The 16,113-nt window shown below is 32.4% G+C and overlaps 1 long non-coding RNA gene across 1 annotated transcript; it reads left to right on the forward strand.

Moving 5' to 3' along the window:
* Positions 1 to 14,145: 14,145 nt before the first annotated feature.
* LOC148274164 (uncharacterized) lies at positions 14,146 to 15,477 on the forward strand. The gene is made up of 2 exons (XR_015824360.1): positions 14,146 to 14,406; positions 14,660 to 15,477. It is a non-coding gene; the product is annotated as an uncharacterized LOC148274164 (long non-coding RNA).
* Positions 15,478 to 16,113: the final 636 nt, after the last annotated feature.

Consider the following 16,113-nt stretch of genomic DNA (forward strand, 5'->3'; position numbering starts at 1 on the left):
GGAACTGGTGGAGTAGTGGCTATTGGCTGTGGAGTACTGCTAACACCATTTTGACTTGTCTGAAATTATCACAATACTAAATTATACCACTATGAGGAAAAATACCTAAATTCAATTCATCATTAAAAATGGCGACTATTTTCAAACAAAACATTAATAATAGGGAAAAAAAAAAAACTTTCTGCAAAAGCAGCAACCCCTTACACTTAAAGGTATAATGTTTGAATCCCAGAGTCAAGAGTTATCTATTTGAAAAAGTTTAACTCAAAAATTCCAATGCATTTATTCTAAAAACATAATGCATAAATATTAGGGTGATATGGAATTTTAATGGTTAATGAAAAAGCCCAGGCATTTTTTTGCAGATTTTGTAAGTTAATATTTGCAACTGAGTAAATGAGATATTATTAATTTAAAAGAAACAAACGGTCGGCGAAGAGAGCGATCTGGCAAGAATGTCCCCGGGTCGTAGTCCACTGAGAGTTGAAGTTGACTTTTTTTTTACTTCCTTCTCTTTAACAACTGCAGCAGATTTGGCAACTGGAGGAAGGGGTTTTGGAACTTTTGGTGTTGGATTGGCAATATTGAGTCTCTCTTGTGCTTTGCGAGTCTCCACTGTAGGTTGTACCACTGGAGGTCTAACAGGAGACTGTAAAATAATAAAATAAATATAAAACAACTTTGTTTTTGTACACTTTTTTTTCTACCAACCGGTTTCAAAGCTACACAAGATATAATTGACTAAAGAATCTTATCTAATTTTATTTTCAACACTGTTTACGAAATATAAAATCCTGTAAAAATAAAACATATGGAACAAATAAGTTAAGTCTTTTTGTCATGTTGTTCTTGTTGTCTTGTAAAGATGGTGTTGAGTTGAGGTGTTGAGTTTATTTATAGATTTATTATTACATTATAAAGTTACAATTGAATTGGAGTTATTCTGATTTGATAACTCCTCCTTACCTCAATGTGTACATTATATTACGTAGGTATACATAATTAGAGTACTGCAAACTGGATATAAAATTATTATAATTATTTTAGTACATTTCTTACTAACATATCTAAAAAAACACTTACATGTTTGGGTTTATCATAGGCACGAGGAACTTTAGTGGGGGACTTCCAAGGTCTCCAGGCGGGAGAAGGTTTCCAGGAAGTATCGTTATTTAATCGTCTTATCTACAAATGAATAATCATCCTTCGAAATCAATTTAAAGAAACTTCTTAAACAGTTAATTAAAATTCATCCAAACCTTATACCACTTATAAAAATAGTTGTATTCAGGTACTATTAATAAAATAATAATGAATATAATGAACATTACAATTACTTAAGGGTCGGAACTTTCGCGGCTGATTTTCGACATTAGGTATTTGACACTACACGTACGGCACGGTACGATACACGAACAAACACTTATACTTAAAAAAATTGTTATGTATATTATAATTAGTGTTATCTTTTTATTTATACTCAAATCAGTTCAACATCGTTTTATAAGAAAAATTGCATGGAAGATGGGATTGGAAAGAGGAGACTATTCATATTCTGATATGGAGAGGTTTTTAAGCATATCAAGTCTTGAAAAACGCAGATGCATTGCAGATATAATCTGCATGTATAAAATTATGAACTGTCTCATTGATGCCCCTGAAATTTTGCAAAAGATTCTTTTTAACGTTCCCACCCGTAGACTAAGAAATAATGAAATGCTTTTCCTCGGTCACTACAGGACCAATTATGGTGCACAGTCGCCTTTGCCCAGAATGATCAGGCGGGTGAACGATCATCAAGATCTTGATTATTATGGTGTAAGGATGTCTTTCTTTACAAATCAGCTAAAGAATCTGTATAGTTAGCCTATGCTTTTTACTTAATCTAAAAAATCTATCATCTGTCTTTGCTGCTTATTTCTGTTCCTTATATTTTTTTATTCCTTTGTAAAAATTTCTTTTAATTGTAATGTTTATAATGGACTTTGTCCGTAAATAAATAAATAAATAAATAAATAAATAAATAAATTTAAATCCGAGTTTAATTTTGGAATCCAAGATGGCAGATGTGACTTTTTTGATAAAATGAATATGGGTTTAATTTTCCGGGTTTTAAGTGTACGTAATTTAAATTTCACATTTTTTGGGTTTGGTTACCAAAACGGAACCCTTTTAATTCATTATGTCCTTTAGTTCGTTCATATGTCACAAGGCTTATAACTCAACTATACATAAATTCCGATGAAATTTCACAGGCAGATAGATGCAAACCGCCCTACTATTGTGTAGTGAAATTATGAAGAAAAAAAAATGCGGATAGATAGATACATAAAACTGAGGGATGACAATTTTTTCGCGCACCCTATCGTGTGAGATACCGTTAGACAAATAGATAAAAATAAAATAGAGGTTAGTTTTATATTCCTATGAATATTTCGGTGAAGGTTGGCACTTGGGAAAGAGAAAAAGGTTCGGAAGAAAAAGAGGCCATTTACGTATTTATTCCTTGAAACACAATTAGAATTACAAAACAAACTAGTAAACCTAATGGAAAAAAGCAATAAAGATATTGGTGCAATAAATCACCATCAAAATATTATAATTTACATTCCTCATTACATACCACCTACTACAGATATACATACATCAATAATTATGTTAGACAGATTTTTTATGGTACATTCTAAGAATGATTGGTACGGGGTTTCTATAGCAAATTAAATATCCAGTGCCTATGGATTAAGTTTTGAGGAGGCCGTCATAATTGGTGGGCATTACCGATATTATCACTTTTCGAAAAAATTATTTGATTACTAGGATAATTGTTGGAGTTTAAAAGACTGAACAAAAGTATACATCATATAGCTGGGTGATAAAAGAGAAAAAAGGTTTGGGATTTTGAAAACATTTATTTAAATATGTCTAGTCATTTCCAAATTGAAATAAAAATACATAAAAAAATATTTTTTTAAATTACATATCATTAAACCATTACATTGAAAAAAAAATATCAAAAAATTACTTCTTTTTTTTATGACAAAAACATCAAAAAAGTATCAATAAAAATAACTTTAACAAATAATACAAGTTAAATTCCTGACGATGAGGTAGTAACCTCGAAACCGGTCGAAGTGTAATTAAAAAAATTAAGTGGTTTATACACATTTATAAACAAATAAGTGTAAAATGTCATACCACAAAGTGAAAAATGTTTTTGATAACAATAATAAAAAATAATACAAGTATTTACCTGTATAAAAAAAGGTACATTGACAAAAAAGTTATAAAGAAAAGAAAAAACATGGCTTCAAAAAGAAAGTTTAAAAATTAAACTGATGAAGAAGAAAAATAAAATAATTATTCATTTATTTGACAATTGTAGTCTGCATTACTTTACGGGCTGTCTAACCCATCGAGTAATGGAGACTGTAAATATAAGTTAGAAGTTAATGAATAGAAAGCAGATAGCTGCTCAACTGTCGATATGTACTGAAAAATATATCCATATTATCCGCAGAAGCCGTATTTAGCAAGCGAATCGCCCTATTAATGGGTGAATTCTGACTTGCATTTGTACAGCTTCTGGGTGTGTAAAACACTGCTTAGGATCTTGCTCTAGTATAATTACTGGGAACATTCAAACTGATCTCTTTCAGTATATTTGGATTATATATACTTCCTGAAATCAGCTTATAGAAATGTTTCCAAGGAAAATAAAACGATGAGATTTGAGGGTGTTGTAATCCAGCATCCCATTTGGCGAACATGCATTTGCGGTCGCAGGCCCTACGGCATGGAATGCTCTCCCAGCAGAAATCCGAAACTGTGAGAGTGAAGTGATGTTTCGGAAGAAACTTAAAACCCACTTGTTCTCTAAACCATTTGAATAAATTCTTAGCATGTGGTGGAAAAGTAATATGAAAAAGTACATTATTTTTCTTAAATTAAAAAGTTAAAATTAAATTTATGTCTTTATATAATCACTTTGTAAAGCGCCCTTGAGGTATTATATTACGGCGCTATATAAGTTATCCATAATTATTTTTATTATTATCTCTGCTAGAAATAATGATGGATACAAGAATGCATAATTATTATTTTCTTAAGAAATAAGTATGTATCGTAAAAATGGCATTAAATCAAATAGTAAGAAATAATAGGGTATAAAGGTTATTATAAAAGTCTTAGTAGGAAATCAGCATGAGTAGTTTACAAGTATTAAATATTTTTATAAAAGGTAAAAAATAAAAATGTAAATGAGAATGTAAAAATTGAAAAAATGTCATAGACTTTTTGAGAAACAATAGAGTTATTATACATTATCTTCATTGTAAATTGTTATTCAATGTTTAAATGGTTTTATATCATGATGTACTATATTTGTAAATACCATTCTTCTTCTTGTGCCTTATCTGGTGTCTCCGACGTTGGCGATCACTTTTGAAAAAGCCTCTTTGTCTTGTGTTGCCCGAAACAGCTCCTCCCTGACCTCTTTCCGGTCTGGTCTCTAATGTTGCGCAGCCAAGGCGTTTACCTACTGCCAGATCCATGTTGTCCCTTAATCTTGTCTAGATAGAAAATCTCACGGACCTTTATACATTAGAACAATTGTCTTATTTAGCAATTAGCTCATTACTTCCACAAATTTCCTAGTGCTTGTACTATGTGTAATGTATGAACTGAATCAATAAATATATTTGACAACTTAGATTTTAAAATAAATGTCAGAATTGAAATAGGACCCTGTAATTCTTCCGAAAAAATCAATTTCTTTAGTTCACAGGATCACATCACCGCGTAGACCCAATGAAGTGACCGTACCCCCAAAAACTCTGAATATTATCACTTCTGTAAATACATTTCTTTATAATATATACAGGTACAATTAAAATAGAATACAAGTAAAGAAATTTAAAACTAGAACAAAAAAATATTGTAATTAATTCAAGTAAACAATACTTACTTTTGTATCACCAATGGTATAGTACCACTGCAGTAGTGTGTGTACATGGTAGAGAAAGGAAAATTCAAAATTCAAAACAGAGATGCGGCCTCTCGCTTTGACAGTCAACTCACAACTGAACTAAAACTGAATACGTCGAGGTAACTTCGGGTAACAGAAAAACAATTTTTCTGCCATAGCAATTTGTACGAGAAAATTGTGTTAAAAAAAATGTTTGATAACGTATAGCAAAAAAAATACAAGTTGTTTCGGAAAACTGTTGACTTTATCGTGTTTTCTGATGTTTTGTTACTGTTCTGAAATATATTTGGTCATTCTTATGCCGAAAATTAAGTCACAATATTCCATACGCGGCAATGCTATTCCAGTGTTTTTCATAAATTCCGGAATTTTTTCCCAGGTAATTCTAGAATTCGACGACAATTGACTTATTTTATTAGATACTTTATTTTATAGAATAGTGAGGAGTATTTATTTTATTTATAAATATAAATATTTACTATCTTTCAGAGTGATAATGCCGAACCCTGTTTGGCCTGATTTAGGTGTTCCGACCCTTAAGAAAATATTTTTTTCAAATCAATACTTCTTACTTCTTGAAATTTTACATTTAGAATTTTTAAAATTATTACCTTGGTTAGCTATGATACATTACCATTATTAAACAATATAGATGGATTTTATTATTAACATGGGAAGTTGCTTTGAATTCCGTCTTTCTACTGCTTTAGCACTAATTAATAAGAAAGGTCAACAAGCCTTTATTTGATTTCAAAACATTGTGCAATTTTAATACAACTGCTGAGGTATTTCAATTTAAGGCATAATAAAATATTTTAGGCTTTGTTTAATTTTAGTTTATTAGTTTACTTTTTTTTATACATCAGGTATAAATAAAATTCTTTGAATGCTATGTATTTTGTTATTTTTATGTATTGTTCATTCTGAAAACCATACGATCTTTAATGATAAAAAAAATACAAGGTAGGTATGAGATAATTGAAAAAAAAGTTAAATGTAAATTTGAGTGCGTACATAAGAAAGCAATAAAAAAAATCTTTACATTTTGAGTATGTCCAAATGTTTGTAGACAAGGCTGGATTTCACCCCCTCGGGAGTTATCAAGATTGAAATTTGCAAGAGAGGAAAAACATTTTTAAGAAGGTAATATGGATGTCTGGGCATTTAAATGGCCACTTAAACCAGTAAATGACAGGTCTTAAGCCCTGTAAATGCCTAGACTTCCATAGTATCTTCTCGAATTTTCTTCTCTGTTGCAATAAATGTAAAATAAAAGTAAATAATGCATAAAACAGTGAATTAATTTATTCATCGCGCTGTTTTCTAATTATAAAATATAAAAAAACATTAATAAACTTTAGTTTTTCTACTGACATTTCTTGGTGGAACTGCATTTTAATTATAATAATAAAAATACGTAAATAGTTTTATTCCACTTTTATTTATAAATTTATATGTACATATTTTTTTATAATTTATATAATTATAGTTTTAATAAAATTTAAATACATGTAATTCAAATACATTTTCATTAAAAAACTTCATAAAATTATAAAATTTTCACCTGTTTTTATTATATACATTCAAACAAAACGTAAATTCATACAATTGTTATTACTTTATACTTAAATTATTTTAATTTAAACTCTTTTATTTCCATAATTATATAAAATCATGATTTACAACCCCTGCTTGCACTTGGATATAACATAGAAATTTGTTTAGTCTCCCACCAGTCTAAGGACGTCGGTCACAACGAAACCCGGTCACTGGTAAAAATTTATAAATTAAAGTGGAATAAAAAAATATACGTATTTTTATTATTATAATCAATATACTTAGATAGGTTGAATATCAACTTTAGGCATCAGGTCAACTGGGGAATACTCGAGACATTGAAGTCAAGTGGAACTGTATTCACAAGTTTTTATATGTTTTTTATTATTATTTTGATCGCACAGTGCTCAGTGACTGATATTTTATCCAAAACAAGATTGTAAATTTAGGATGTAATAGTTCTCACAATACCCCTAGACATATCAAGTGATTTTGAACCAAACATGAGTAAGTATCAAGCAAAATGACACTTTCATTTTTAAGTACATTATTTTATTTTACACTATTTTGCGGAATATATCTAATGTGTTAAAACAGAATCCGGTGTACTAAGTTTTGATACAAACGTGAAACACAACACTCACCGGTCGTTGTAAATATTTTTTTGAACTTTTTCTGATAGGAGCTGATTTTTGACGAGAGATCATTTCAGTAATATGTTCCACTTCTCGAGGGGCACTTGTATCCACATAAAACATTCCATTTTTGTTGATCAATCGAAAGCTGGGAATTTTCTTAAACAAATCTTCTAACGATTTGAACCCTAACTTCCTATACGGAATGAATTCTCCTTGAAGTTCCCTATAATCACCTGAAATTAAAAATGTTTGTAAAAAGAAAAACAAAAGTTTACGGTCAAAAGGTGCATTACACATTTAATTTAATTATATTATTTTGATATAATTCTAATTGTAAATAATGATATATTTTTATTCAAACTTGATTGGGTGGGTAAAATAATATTTGTTCCACTGTTCATTTTTGACAAATGTTTTTAATTTTAACTATTATAATAAGGGCTTCCAATCTCACAGTTGATTTTCGATCTCGATATTTGCAGTATTAAAGATTTTTTACCCCGCATGTTTCAATGCGGAGTTTAAATTATTTTTATTTAGTGTTCAGATATTTATTCAGTTAGTAAGAGGTATAGGAACTAGTGAAGCTGTAATATGGTGTTGAAAGATGCAGAGATATGACAGTTGACAGCTGCAGTCTCTGAAGAAGCACTTTTATTTCCTTTTGAAGTAGACTTTTGGGTAGCAAGCTGAATATTTCAAGGTAACTCAAGGCTAGGTAGCTCGCAAATAAATCAGTAGTGCGGTCATATTTGTGCGTTGCTGGGAAATACTAAGTCGCAAAGAAACAGCCAATTCTGCAGCCAACATCGAAGCGTTGGTCCCGCAAATCCCGCGGGATCCTGCACACGCAATCTCGCCCCAAGCGAGATCAGAAAATCATGCGGGATCCCGGTACAGCGAGACCTCGGTATACCGAGATTGGAAGCAATTGCATCAACTTAAAATTTTGTTAATTTAAAAGAACACTACTGTAGTTTCTGGAGAGCGCTCCTCCCATCGACGGGTGATACAAAACAAATATAATACATACAGAATATGGTTTAGTGTCATCATAGAATCTGTACAAAAACCAAACAAATAAATCGGTGGTGTGACCTAAAGTATTGTGGTTATTCAACTTATCAAAGGGGTTAGCTTATATATGGCTTATATGGATCCTTGTCTAAAGGACATATAAGGAAACATGATCAATGAGGAAACGGAATGTTAAGTTGAATTTATTTCATAAAATCTAGCACGCAAGTCATCATCATCAGTGGCGCTACAGCCCGTTGTGGGCTGTAACAAAGTTTTATTTTTATAATAACTTATTCTGATTATCCATCATCAGATGTAACTATTAACTAAACCAAAGTACAGAATAGTAATTAGAATTAGGTACTGATAGAGCTAATCGGAGGGGGTAAGACAGGGCGGGGTGGAGCCGGTATGGCAGGGTTGTGTGGAAGGGGTAAGGCAGAGTGGGTTTTTCTATTTATTGGAAATATTGAAAGCAAGGGTGAAGAATTTTGGAATACAATATTAATAATTAGAGTTTTGTCAGAAATCTATTTTTTATTTTATTTCTATATTTTCTAAATTATTCATTATTATGCCTTTATTTGTAACATGAGTAAAAGTTTTGATATGTGAATGAAAATAATGATTTGTATCTATAATAAGATTTGCGAATTCAGAGAAACTATTGCTAGTAAGTCCGCGGCGATGTTCGTTAACTCTAATTTTTTAATTTCCATTTTGGCTGATATATTTAGTATTACAATATTCACGTGTAATTTCATAGACACCCCTTTTTTCTAAAAGATCGATATATACAAAATATTTTATTTAAATGTTATTCCGCAAAGAAAATGCTGAACCAATAGTGTGATAGAATGAATGAAATTAAGGCTTCTATGTGTATTTATTACATGTTGAATAATAACATTTAAATAAAGATAAAAATCAACCAAAAACAATTAAACACGTAAAAATAAATAGAAACGCAAACACACCTTGTCCTCTTTCACTTGGTACATGGAATGTACGTTCAATCAGAAATAAAATTGATGATATCCCCAACATAATTAACGATAATAATCTAGACGTTCTTGCATTAACGGAAACTTGGCATGAAGACCATAATTCTGTTACCATTAATCTACTTCGTAGTAAGGGTTTTAATGTTATTGAAGAGGCACGGAAACCATCCATTGAAACCGTTCATAAGAAAAATAATATAACATGGACGAACCACGGTGGAATTATTGTACTAACAAAAAATCAGCTTAAATTAACAAAAATTAAAATACCACTCTACACAACTTTTGAATGCATTGGCTGTAGGGTTAGCGCAGGCAGCAACCATTTTACCTTAATCACAATTTATAGACCAGGTTCTAAAGCACCACCTCGGAAATTTTATTCGGAAATAAAATCTTTACTTGAATGGGCCATCACTCGTACAGAAGTAACATACGTAACTGGAGATCTGAACATTCGTTTCGACCGCAAGACGGATTCAGAATCGGTTCGTTTTAATGCACTTTTAAGTGATTTCGATTGTTCACAAGAAGTAAATACCCCTACACATGATGCGGGAGGTACACTTGATGTTATAATACGACGGAATTGTGATAAAAAAATCACAGTTTTTGTAACAGACATCGGACTTTCAGACCACAGATTAGTGCACTGTAAAATTAATATCCAAAAACCAACACCAACTTACAAAACACTCGCATCAAGGCCATGGAGAAAATTAAATTTAGAACATTTTAAATCCGAACTTCTGACATCGTTGATTGGTCCGGACATTGACCGTCGCTCAAACGACGTCGATCAATTGGTTGGGTTGTACAATGAGGTACTATCTAACCTGATAGACAAACATGCACCATTTACTACGAAAACTATTCGAAAAAGGAAATCTGATGCATGGTTTGACGAAAATTGTCGACTCAAAAAGAAAGAGCTAAGACGTCTAGAACGCAAATACAGAAACACACTGTCAACTTTGGACCGATCAATATGGTTAGATATGCAAGCCTCTTATAGGACATTTATAAAAGAAATAAAATCTAGTTTCTGGTGTACAAAAATCACTGAACAGAAAAAGTCTCCAAAACAACTCTGGCGAAGCCTTCAATCTGTTCGTGGTGACTGTATAGCAGAGACATCTAACACAAGCGCTACTGCCACTGATTTTGCCGACTTTTTTACAAATAAAGTCGAAAAAATCAGACTGGCGTGTAGTTCAGCGAAAAAACCTGTAATTTTAGATAATGCCCTTCAAAAATTCAGTAAATTTGAACCAACGTCTATAAGTGAGGTTAAAAAAATTGTTGCGGCATTACCCAACAAACAATGTATATTAGATCCGATGCCAACATGGCTTTTGAAAAAATGCATTAACGTATTAGCTCCATTTTTAACAGATTTATTTAATACATCCATGGAGCGCAGCATTGTTCCGAGAGCCATAAAAAAAGCAAATGTAACTCCACTTTTAAAAAATTCCCAACTAGATGTGGAAGATCTTTCCAGTTTTCGCCCTATTTCAAATCTTCCCATCGTATCAAAAATACTAGAAAAAATAGTTTCTCACAGGCTCGTTAACTATATCGAGCGGAATTCTTTATTTTCGGTAAGGCAATCGGCATACCGACGTTTTCATTCCACGGAGACGGGAGTGATAAGAGTACTGTCTGACATTATAACGTCGGTGGACTCTGGTAATCTGGTGTTGATGGCTCTTCTGGACATGAGTGCTGCATTTGATACTGTAGACCATAATATTTTGCTTGAACGTCTGGAGAAAACTTATGGTATCCGTGATCAGGCACATATGTGGTTCAGTTCATATCTTAATAAAAGAGAATATGCAGTCGTGTTCCAGGGTAAAAGCTCAACCAACTTTCGGGTGTCTACAGGAGTGCCTCAAGGGTCAGTACTCGGACCACTTCTCTATCTCCTTTACACTAAAGATATAGAGAACATTATCAAAGAATGTGGATTGTGGTCGCACTGCTATGCAGATGATACGCAGATTTATTTTTATTGCAAACCAGGCGAGAGAAGTGTGCTTGTCAATTTAATTGATGGATGCATCAAGAAAATAGGAAACTGGATGGCTGAAAACAGACTAACATTAAACCCATCAAAAACTGAACAACTGTGGGTGGCTTCAGCCAGACGACAGAATTTGATCCAGGATACGGCTCTACCCAATGTAGGGAGTGCCGTTTTACCCACCGTTAAACTACTGGGAGTTTTACTCAATTCTGACCTATCTCTTGACGCTCAAATTAGTAGAACGATAAGTTCATGCTTCTACCAGCTGAGACAAATTAAATGCATACGCAAAAATTTGCCGGTTGATGCCGCCCGTCAATTAATAAATGCGTTTGTAGTGTCTAGAGTCGATTATTGTAATGGTATCTATGCAGGTCTACCAATGAACAAAATGACTCGCCTACAATCTGTATTGAATGCCGCAGCGAGACTTATATTCGGAATCTCTAAGTTCAGTCATATCACTCCACTACTTCGGGAACTACACTGGCTACGTTTTCCACAGAGGGTCGAATACAAACTCTGTTGGCTTATGTATAAGTCACTGCACAACTCGGCTCCGGAATATCTAAGGGAACTATGCATTCCAGATGAACTAGCTGACAGGCGTCTCACGCTTAGATCAGCTACGTCTACGGCGAGAGGAAAGGTTATTATACCTCTACGCAAACAGCGCACTAAATTTGGTGAGCGCGCATTTGCGGTCGCAGGCCTTATGGCATGGAATGCTCTCCCAGCAGAGGTGCGAGGCTGTGAAAGTGAAGTGATGTTTCGGAAAAAACTTAAAACCCACTTGTTCTCTAAATCATTTGAATAAATCCGTAGCACGTGACAACAAAATGAATTATTTTAATTAAATTACAAATTTAAAGCTTCAATTAAATTAACTTAACAATAGAATCACCATGTAAAGCGCCCTTGAGGTATTTTATTACGAAAATGGCGCTATATAAGTTATCCACAATAAATAAATAAATAAACAGATTGTTTTTCAATTGAACTATTTTATAAAACTATTAGCAGCATCAGACGTCAGACCATTTTCTTAAATCACCGGTTAAAAATTAGATCGGTGATATAAGAAAATGGCATGATAAGAAATAGTAAATCTACTAGAAAATTATCTGGTTTACCTAAACATACTCTGAAATATCACAACCTAAAAGAATTACCAAAAGAAAGGAAATAATTTATGTTTTTGTGATTTCATCTAAATAGACATCTCTCGATGCAAAATTTGAATGTACCTACTGAATAATATCTTAAATGTACTTAATAAACACTCCTAATGTGTACATATTCCGGTTGTGTTGTGTCATTTTTCTTCTGAACCAGTGATATATATCAAAGCAACTAAGGATTCTAATTGTTTTGGAATAAAGACTAGTTTTATTATATTGAAAACAGCATTATACAAAATGACATTGATTTTACTGAAGGACGCAAAAGACAATTTGAACTATTTATATACAAGATTAATTATATCCTTCAAAATGTACAACTCCGCAATAGAACCATTACTTTTACTAAAGTTATGATGTGTGATACTTACGGTTACATTGGTCGATGGAAACCAACCCAGATGTAGATAGAATAGTGGCTTTTAGAATTGGAATCACACTATTTATGTCAGCCATTATTCAGTCACCTAAAATGTGAATGGTACTTAGTAGGTATACAATTAAGAGAGAATGTCATAAGTGTTAGTTTTAAACGTGTTTAAAACTAGATTTTTGTGTGTGTTTTTATTTACTTCTTCAATAAATAATAATAGTAGCGAGTGTATTATTATCAGAATTGTGCAAAATTTGAACAAACATAAGTTATTTCTGATTTACTATTTAATTTTTGAAATTAGTCTAAACAAACTATGGGCATCCGAGTGACTAACGGAAAAACGTAATAAAATTTTCTTGTATTTATAATTGTTTTTTTTTTTGTTTTTTGAGATACTATCACAAGTAGAACGATCAACGACACACTTTCTAGATACCAGCAAAACACACCCCGTGTAATATGTACTAAAATATTTATATACAAATAAAGAAAAGAAGAGCAGCGATCGTGACATTTTATTAAAAAGCATTTTACCATTCACGTAAATCCGCACGATATGGTTACAATCGAAAAGAAACGAAATTTCACTTTTTCTCTCTGCATGTATTCAGAATTGACAGCTGGTAAACGTCGTTGAAATATCTTTGGTCGGCAGCGATAGCCAGAAATGCCAACATACATGTGCCACATTCGATCGTTACCAGAGACAAAAAACTCAAACAAAAAAGAATCACAAGTAATAAGTTGGCGGTGCCATAAAAATTACATTTATCTATGGGCTTTTTGGTTGTCATCGTTGGTGTCAGCGTTGCCATTACTACCGATTTTTCGGTAGATCTACCGATTTTGGGAGCAATCTACCGATCTACCGAATTATATTGAAATTCTACCGATTTCTATACATTTCTTTTTTTTCCATAGAAGAATATTCGATACAAATAAAACGAACACATATTATAATAAATGTATTGTTTGTTTGCTCACTTAGGTTACCATGATGTCCAGTCAATTGACATGAATTATTTGACATCACATCATCTGACTTTCTTGGCAAAAATAGCCCGTAATTTTTATTATTTATCTAAAATAAATATACTGATAACAAGATATTTTATTTTATATTCATATTTTGTTTTTTTCCTTTTTTTTGTTTTTTCTTTCATTTTTTTCTCTATTTTTTTTGTATTTTTTGTTTTTTTTTGCTAAATAAATCCAAACTTGCATGATGTTTGTTCATTTCGAAAAATGTGTGTACCTACCTGATATTAAAAAATGACATTTAAATAATTAAGACTAAGATTATTGGCATGTGTACTTAAATAAAACATTTCTTTAAATCATCAAGGTTTATTAACTTTTCTTAAGTTATCAACCATATTTTGACAACCATGAGGACTATGAATTGCTTGTATGAAAATAAATAAAGTTTGGCGGGTAAATTTACCCAATTGTTTTTAGATGAATATTTTATTGCCATTGAAAATATGCTCAAACGTCAATTTTGCCCTTGAATTAATAATTCAATACAGTAGTTCTTAGACAAGAACGCCATATGAGCTACAGTTCAACAAAACAACAAATAATGGTTGCGGGCAAACATGGAGGAACATGCAGGTAATTTTGTCCGCCATCAAAATTTTTAATTGCTTGAAATCGCGTTTAAATATGACTGAATTTACTATTGTAACCCAATTCAATGATTACCAAGGTCATTCTTCGCAATTAAAAAGTAAAGCACCAAATACATTTTTTTGGAGAAAATCAACATGATTGCAAAAAAGCGGGCAAAATTGGACGGTTTCGCGGTAACTGTGGCCGTATCCATAATAAATAAATTAACATGTTCACCTTTAATATATTATTTTAGCATACATTCGCCTGAGAGATCGTATTTGGACAGAATTCAGCTTACTTTCATCTTAGTTTTTCCAATTCCATACCTCACTCTCATGCATAAAGGTTGATAGATACCTATTAAAAAGAAAGATGAGTTCGACTCATGATCGGTTCACGACTCCGGTGAAAAGGCAGAGCATGAGACTTTCTCAGGGAGTGGATTCTTTTACTTTGATGGTGGACAGCTTCTTTTCCTGTATTCCTCGTGGCGTAGGGGAACTATCTACTTATTAAAAACGAGTTTACTATACAAGAGACAATTTAACGCAATAATGAGAATTTGGTAAATTAATACGGGCAGATACAAGGCAAAGCAAATATACAGAAATGAGCATTGGGTTAGTAATGTTTACATTGATGGCCCAAACAATACAAATTGTGACAGACAGAAAATGGATTAAACCAGCCGGGGCTGTGGTTACCAGGTAAATGCTTCTACACGAAGCTTAAATAAATATGTAAATGAATGTGGATCTTATCTGTTTCAACGGAGGCTGCGGCATGGTGGAACATCGAGGGGGCCACCTACTACACGCAGCCTGGGCGGAGGTCGCTGGCCTGCTGATGTGCAACTCATAGTTATGAATAAAGATAGTTATTATCATAGAATTAAGAGTTCTTAATTCTATGTTTGATAATGTCCTAACGAGACAAAATGCATCACACATTTTTTTTTTTAAAAAGTAGAATTAAATCCAACAAAAGTGTTTTTGGATACCTTACCAAAATTTTAATATGAAATCCTACCAATTATCTGCATACACAATAAATAAAACCAACACCAATGTTTGAAACTCTTTTACTTCACAAATTCAACATGCGGAAGAATCGAAGAAATGTAAGTAAAAAATACACCACAACACCCAGACCAATTGAGAAAAAAATCTTGGATTTTTTTCTTGCAACTGGCGGAAATCGAACCCGCGATGCCAGTTTCACAGTTGGCCGTCTAACCAACTGCGCCTGTCAAATGTCTAGACTTCTCAGAGGTTCTCCATCTGTGTTGAAATTCTATCAATGGTAATTCTGCTTGCTTTCTCAATATTTTCAAATATTATTTTCGCCCATGCAGGCCACGAACTATGCCTCTTATCCCTATTATAAATATAGGAAAATTGGTTGTGAAAAGTTCCCCATCATTGAATAAAAAGAGGATAGATTGATACACAATACAGAAAAATATTGTGTATCCTTTTGTGGTGATAATATAAATCATAGCTGCCATTTTTACTTTAGTCTAGTGCTAGTAATTTTACCTGTTCCCATATTTTGTTCATTTTGTGGTCAAATGATTAGCATGTTTGCCCGCCAAGCATAAGTCCTCAGGTCAAATTCCAGACATAGCTGACATAAAATACTTCTCTAAAAAGGTGTTGATTTATCAATACAGTGCTCTATGCACCAACAGGTGTCAAAAGGTAATGA

This window comes from Micrasema longulum, unplaced genomic scaffold (genome assembly GCF_059751315.1).
Source record: "Micrasema longulum isolate JH-2025_06_02 unplaced genomic scaffold, ASM5975131v1 h1tg001733l, whole genome shotgun sequence".
Taxonomy (NCBI): Eukaryota; Metazoa; Arthropoda; class Insecta; order Trichoptera; family Brachycentridae; genus Micrasema; species Micrasema longulum.